Source organism: Nycticebus coucang, chromosome 2, assembly GCF_027406575.1.
Source record: "Nycticebus coucang isolate mNycCou1 chromosome 2, mNycCou1.pri, whole genome shotgun sequence".
Taxonomy (NCBI): Eukaryota; Metazoa; Chordata; class Mammalia; order Primates; family Lorisidae; genus Nycticebus; species Nycticebus coucang.
This window is the reverse complement of record NC_069781.1, coordinates 29,046,783-29,054,179: the sequence shown is the minus strand read 5'-3', so window position 1 is coordinate 29,054,179 and position 7,397 is coordinate 29,046,783. Positions and strand designations below refer to the sequence as shown.

At 40.4% G+C, this 7,397-nt stretch overlaps 1 pseudogene; it reads left to right on the top strand.

Moving 5' to 3' along the window:
- Window positions 1-2,150: 2,150 nt before the first annotated feature.
- On the top strand, window positions 2,151-2,773 carry LOC128571237 (superoxide dismutase [Cu-Zn]-like; annotated as a pseudogene).
- Window positions 2,774-7,397: the final 4,624 nt, after the last annotated feature.

Sequence of the window (7,397 nt, the reverse complement as noted above, 5' to 3'; positions counted from 1 at the left end):
CCAAGGCCTTCTTCCCAAGGTTTCCCTCCCATGTCAACCCCGGGCTTCAATGGGCCCTGAAACTGATCAGTCCTAGGAAAAGGGGTGCAGGAAAGGGGAGAGATCAATGGCCTTTCCTCAGGAAAGCTTATCCCCTGCTACCTCAGAGTCTTTCAGTCTGAGAAACCAAGAGCTGGGTTACTGGTGGTGGAAAAAGAGGCTGACTGGAATGGTCCTTTACGGGAGACTAAACTCTGAAAGCACCAAAATTCGAATGTAAGGGGAAATGGTCCATGACAGTGAGGATCGTGTGATCCTCACAGCAACCCCGGGAAAGCCAAACAGCTGTCCCAAACCAGAATCAGACTCCAAAAACAGCAATGATCCCAATATATTTCATTCCACTCACCCCTAGTGGCGCCTCCATGACGCTTTCATTCAGACAAGTGGGCGGAAGAGGTTTCCCCTGGGCCTCCTCCCTGAGGGGTTCCATCTTCTAACAGAGACTTGCTCTAGGAACTGACGTCCTCAGAGATTGTGGACCTGGGTCCTCATGGAAAAGTGAGATCAAGGTTAGCCTGTGGGGAGCCCAGCCCTGACGAGAAACTTAGCCCTTAATGCTACACCTTGGCAGGTGCGGTGGCTCACACTTATAATCCTAACACTCTGCCAGGCCAAGGCAGGTGAGTCACTTGAGTCAGTAGTTCAAGACCAGCCTGAGCAAAAGTGATACCCCGTCTCTACTAAAAAAGAAAAGTAGAAAAACTAGCCAGGTGTTGTGGCAGGCGCCTGTAGTCCCAGCTACTTGGGAGACTGAGGCAAGAGAATTACTTGTGCCCAAGAGTTTGAGGTTGCTGTGAGCTATGATGCTACGGCACTCTACTGAGGAGGATAAAGTAAGACTCTGTCTCAAAAAAGAAAAAAAAAAAAATTCTACACCTTTACTTCTCTTTATGACTCTGCATAATCTTGAGAGACTGGAGTGAGTGGCTGAGACCCAATTCTCACTCTCCTCTCTCTCCGGCAAGCTGCAGACATTTATTATTCATGAGTAATCTGATACTCTGTCATGAATGAATAGAGCTCCATGACTCATCTTGTTATTCACTTTAAAGTGGATAAAAATATTTTGGTTTTTTCCTTCTTTGAAAATTTTAAGAAGGATTTTCTGTATGTCATGGTCAATTGACTATTTCACTTTGTATCCTCTTCTGATGAAGGGCACAGCTTCCCAGAAGTGGAAGAGCATGTGTGCTCGACCATGTGGGACCCTGCCCCTGAGGACAGAGCTGGGGTTCCAGCATCTGGTTTGAGACTTTCACAGACATCAGCCTTGTTCTTCCCACCAGCCCTAACCCAAGGGCAAGCCTTGGCCCAGAGATATGTAAGATGGGACTGTGGCTGATGACTCAGAGTTGAGGGGCTGTTCTCCTACAGGTATCCCGAACCCTCTTACTAATCCAGTCCATAGCCAGTGAGTGAATCACTAGAGCCCTGTACCACACTCAGCGAGCAGAAAAATCTCAGTTCCCTTTGATGAAATGCTAATCTTTCCTGAGAGTTTCCATCCCAGGTGGAAAAATTGTCTTCCATGAAATGAGTTCCTTGTGCCAGAAAGGTTGGGGACTGCTGCTTTACCCCATTGGTCATCACGCCTTTGACTCATCAATTATATAGGCTTTAAAAGTCTAAAGTTCTCCCAAGAGATTTTGCTAACTCCAGGGATTTAAATTCTCAGGATTTCTTTTGTTTTCAACTCCAGCTTGTCACATTCTGTCTCACATTATCCCACCTTACTCAGCCATAGGACACACCCATCTTCACGTTTACCCAACAGAGACCACGTTCACGTAAAAGCATTAGTGTTTGGGAATGACCATATTTTAAAAAGGGGAGGGGGAGGCTCAGCACCTGTAGCACAGTGGTTACGGCGCCAGCCACATGCACTAAGGCTGGTGGGGTCAAGTCCAGCCCCGGTCAGCTAAGCAACAATGACAACTACAACCAAAAAATAGCCTGGCATTGTGGCAGGCGCCTGTAGTCCCAGCTACTTGGAAGGCTGAGGCAAGAGAATCACTTAAGCCCAGGAGTTTGAGGTTGCTGTGAGCTGTGACTCCACAGTACTCTATTAAGGGTGACATAGTGAGGGGGGAAGGGGATTTATGCTGCCATCTACTGCAGTGGTTCTTCCCTCTCTCTAATTTCCCAAAGCCTGGACCAGCTCTTGTCCCCTGTGAGTCATGATGAGGAAGGCAGTGTGCATGTTGAAGGGTGACGGCCCGGTGCAAGGCACCATCCACTTCGAGCAGCAGGGAAATGGACCAGTTATGGTAAAGGGGAGCATTACAGGATTGGCTGAAGGCGACCATGGATTACATGTCCATCAGTTTGTAGATAATACACAAGGCATACCAGTGCAGGTCCTCACTTTAATCCTCAATCCAAAAAACATGCTGGGCCAAAGGATGAAGAGAGGCATGTTGGAGACCTGGGCAATGTGACTGCCGGCAAAAATGGTGAGGCCATTGTGTCTACTGAAGATTCTATGATCTCACTCTCTGGTGAACATTCCATCATTAGTCGCACCATGGTGGTCCATGAGAAACCAGATGACTTGGGCAAAGGTGGAAATGAAGAAAGAACAAAGACGGGAAATGCTGGAAGTCGACTGGCATGTGGTGTAATTGGGATCACCCAATAAACATTCCCAAGGGTGTGGCCTGAGTCCTAGTAATTCGTCTATTATCCTGCTAGTTATAGAAATGTAACTTGATAAACATTAAACACTGTAATCTTAAAAAAAGAAAAAAAAGCATTAGCGAGCAATGTAGGCTTTGTAAGATAACTGTGAGAATGATGAAGACATCACTTATTATTGCCCAGGCATTTCACGCGTGTTGTTCTTGGGGACAAAGCACCCCCAGGACAAGTAACTTTAAAATCTCTAACTGCTGAATTAAGCAATAATTTATTTTCTTATCTGAAATAACCTTGGCCCAGGGCATCCAGTGATGATGCTTTGCCAGAATTGGCAGCAAAACTATCAAGATTGAGGGAAATGTTCTCAGTTAACATTGCTACTGTAATATCATTACTTATAGGTTCTTTAAAGTGAATAGAGAAAGTAAAAAATTTTTACTACAATTTCTTATTAATGTGTCCAATACAAATTTAACATTACAGGGCTTTTACTTTGATTGTATCTCATGTCTCACAATGAAGCACTTGGACCTCAGTAACACTAACATTCTTATTTTTTATCCTCATATGTATGTAAAATACTTTCAAAATTATAATACAAATATTACTTCGAATAAAACTACTGCATTAAATTCAAAATTATTTGCAGTTCTTTTTGTCTTAGAATGATATTCTAGTCGCTCTGAGATTTCCCATCCCAGGTGGCTCTCCGTGTCAACATAATTACTCTAAAAAACTGGGTAGAGGAATAAGATAAGGTTGGGCTTTGCAGGGGGCTGGCCCCGGGGTTCCCTTGCCAAACTGATGTTTCTTGGGTGTTGCATATTAGTACCCAAGAATGTATGCCGCAGGAGCATGTCCCAAAGTCACTTGACATAATCCTTTTCTCTATGTGGTTAGGTAGCCAATTTGATAAAGAGGTAAGTATATTAGTTTCAACTTACTTTCAGTTTTAAGATTAGCTTTATTTTCCTTGTTGATTTATTTTTCAAAAAATATAAAACATTGGCTCGGCACCTGTGGCTCAAGCAGCTAAGATGCCAGCCACATACAGCTGAGCTGGTGGGTTCGAATCCAGCCCAGGCCAGCCAAACAACAGTGATGGCTGCAACCAAAAAACAGGCGGGGACTGTGGCGAGCACCTGTGGTCCCGGTTACTTGGGAGGCAGAGGCAGGAGAATCGCTTCAGCCCAGGAGTTGGAGGTTGCTGTGAGCTGTGGTGCCAGACCACTCTACCCAGGGTGACAGCTTGAGGCTCTGTCTCAAAAATAAATAAATAAATAAATAAAAATAAAACATTTACATGGTTCAAAAGCTAAAATTAAATAATATCTTCAGAAAAGATATTAATGTTTTCACTTCCAGGCCTTTCATTTGATTATTAAAGTGGTTCATAAAAAACATCACGGGGATGATAACTCTAGATTTCGTCTTTTCTCTCAAGATGTAGAGGAATATGAGGAGCAGGAAAGAACAGCAACTTACAGAAATAGACATGGTTCAAATCCTACTCACTCTTTGAGAAATTGGACATTTCTCAAAGTTTCTGAGACTTGGTTTCTTCACATGAAAATGAGAATCGTACCCATCTCCTAGAACCAGTCCATGGCTTAAATGAGATAACATGTGAAATGTCCAGGCCATAGCAAGTGCTTGAAATGTGACAGCTATTCAGTATACTTCATCTTAAGAAATTAATGAGACCTTGAAGTTTTAGGCTAATTTCTTGCTCAGTTTTGGTATCCTTTTTTAGACCTTTTACATAATGTAAAAATAATAATATATGATAATAATTTGAGACACAACTCTGTATCTTGTAGGATACAAAAATTCTGTACCTTATAAATTACAAAAATAACTATTTCAACTCTTTGAACCAAAAAAAAATTTTTTTAAGCCTTTTTTTGGATGGTGACTATGAAGTAGAGCATCACACCTAGAATCCTAGCACTTTGGGAGTCTGCAGTGGATTGCTTGATACATGTACCAATCTGGGCAACACAGTGAGACCCTGTCTCAAAAAAAAAAAGAAAAGACATAAAAAAGGAAGGAAACTTCAAAGACCCTATTTGAAATAAGGATACAAAAGCAGAACCAACATTTGTTATAGCATTAAATAAAAGTGAGATAAAATGCTCAGCAAATGCAAACTTCAAATGGAGTAGAAAAACAAAAGGATATTTTATGCTGTATATAAGCCACATGACTAAACCAAAGAGACCCAAAAAGATCATAAAGGCCAAGAGAATTAACTAATACAACAATAAAATCATAAAGTAGCTAAATAAAAAAACAGATACATGAAAATGACAAGTCTCTAAAATTCTATTTGGGGCCCCGAAACAAAACTGGAGAGTAAAATACATCTTCTTTTTGGATAAAAAGATACAATATTATATAGGTGCCAGGTTTCTCTCAATCTCTAAATCAGTTGTAATGAAAATACCCACTGGATTTTTGGTGATCTGATCAAATGTTTCCAAGCTTAAAAACATATGAGAATAGAAAACATCTGGAAAGAAAAATAAAGGGGTAAGTCAGGGGCCCAAAAGGAATTAAAACGTTTTAATAACATTTCAGTAAGTAAAATACTGCAATACTGGTACAGGATATATATAGGAATGTGGATGTGAATGTGGATATGAACAAGTTGTCACAAATATATGTGGAAATTTGGCATCTTGTAACAGTGGCATGGAAAGTCAATGAGAAAAGATGGAATACTCAACAAAGTAGGGATAATTGCATAGGAAGAACCACATACAAAACACTCCTTAAATAAGCATATATTTTAAAAAGTAAGCGTGCTAGTTAAAATCTCAATAATTATAATAATTCTAATCTTAGAGTGGGAAAAGCATGTCTATGTTTTAAAAACATTCAAAAAGTATAACAAAAGAGCATGATTTTTAAAATAAACTCAGACAACACATAACTATACAAATCCCAAAGTGTAGGCATTCTTCTCATCCCTCTAAAATTCCACTCCTGGGAAGTAAGCACTGTTAACACTTTGGTGCGTATGGAAAGGCGTTTTAAAGTATACCCTGAAACCCAGACATCTTAAAGGGGAAAAAAGACTCATTAGTAGGACAATATGAATTTCTAATATTTCCACATTAAAGTAGAAAGTAAAAGTATAGTCAAAAACAAATTACCAATTTGGAATAATTGTAACTCCAATGATGAGGAACTAATGCCCTTGTCATGTGCAAACATTCTAAGAAACCCATAAGAAAAAGATGACTATATGGCCTGACAATTAAGTTCATGAACTTGCTATCATCCTCTTATGTTGGCAGCACTGTATAAACAACTCAGTATGGTTTCATAACCTTGGCATATCAGTGTCTTATAGTTGTGTTTCTGTTGACGTGTGGTGGTGTCTTGTGGAATGCCATTCATTATTGTTGTTTTATGTTTTTGTGTGTTATCATGAGACTGTTAGATTTTGAATGGAAGCAATGAACAAATATTACATTTCTTGTTAAACTTGGCAAAAGTGGAAGTGAAATCAGGGATAAGGTATCCAAGTTTATAAGGATAATGCCATGAAGAAAATGGCAATGTACAAATGTCTTAAACGTTTTCCTGAAGGGAGAGAAGGTATCACTGATGAAGAGAGGTCGGGACAGCCAGTAATGAGCAGAACTGACAAAAACATTGCAAAAATTGTGTGTCAAAATCATTGGCTGACTGTGAGAAGTATAGCAGACCAAGTAAGCATCCTTTCAATTAAGAAAAATCTTGACTGGGGCGGTGCCTGTGGCTCAGTGAGCAGGGCGCCGGCCCCATATACCGAGGGTGGCGGGTTCAAACCCGGCCCCGGCCAAACTGCAACAAAAAAATAGCTGGGCGCTGTGGCGGGCGCCTGTAGTCCCAGCTGCTCGGGAGGCTGAGGCAAGAGAATCGCGTAAGCCCAAGAGTTAGAGGTTGCTGTGAGCCGTGTGACGCCACGGCACTCTACCGAGGGTGGTACAGTGAGACTCTGTCTCTACAAAAAAAAATAAATAAATAAAAAAAAAAATAAAAAAAAAAAAAAAAAAAGAAAAATCTTGACTGAAAATCTGGGCCAACAGCTCATGGCCCTTGCATCATGATAATGCACCAGCTCACATGGCACTGTTTGTGAGTGAGGTTTTAGCCAATAAACAAATAAATGTATCAGAACATCCCCCTACTCACCTGATCTGGCCCCCAGTGATTTTTTTCTTTACCCTAAGAAAGAAAGGAAGACATTTTGATGACATTCAGGACATCATGTGTACTACAACCACAGCTTTGATAGCCATTCTAGAAAAAGAGTTCTGAAATTGCTTTGAAGAGTAGACTAGGCACTGGCATTGGTGCAGAGCTTCCCCATAGGAGTCTTTCAAATGTGATCATAATGACATTCAGCAATGGAGTGTTGTGAACTTAATTGTTAGCCTTCATAATTCACAGAAGGATTTCACAGTTAGAAACATATTTGACAAGCTATTTACTCACTTGAGAAGCATAAGTTAAAAAATAAAAAAGCTTAAGTTTCAACAACAGTAAGGGTATCTTCCCCCTCATCAGAATGACAAAAATAATAAGAATTTAAACAAAGATAATATTCTGACCTGGTATTAAAATAATACTGAGACCTGCATATTTTTTCTATCTTTATTTCACACAATACTGAGAACAAGCAAAAATCATGCAGCCATTCTCATGGAAATACTCTTAGACAATCA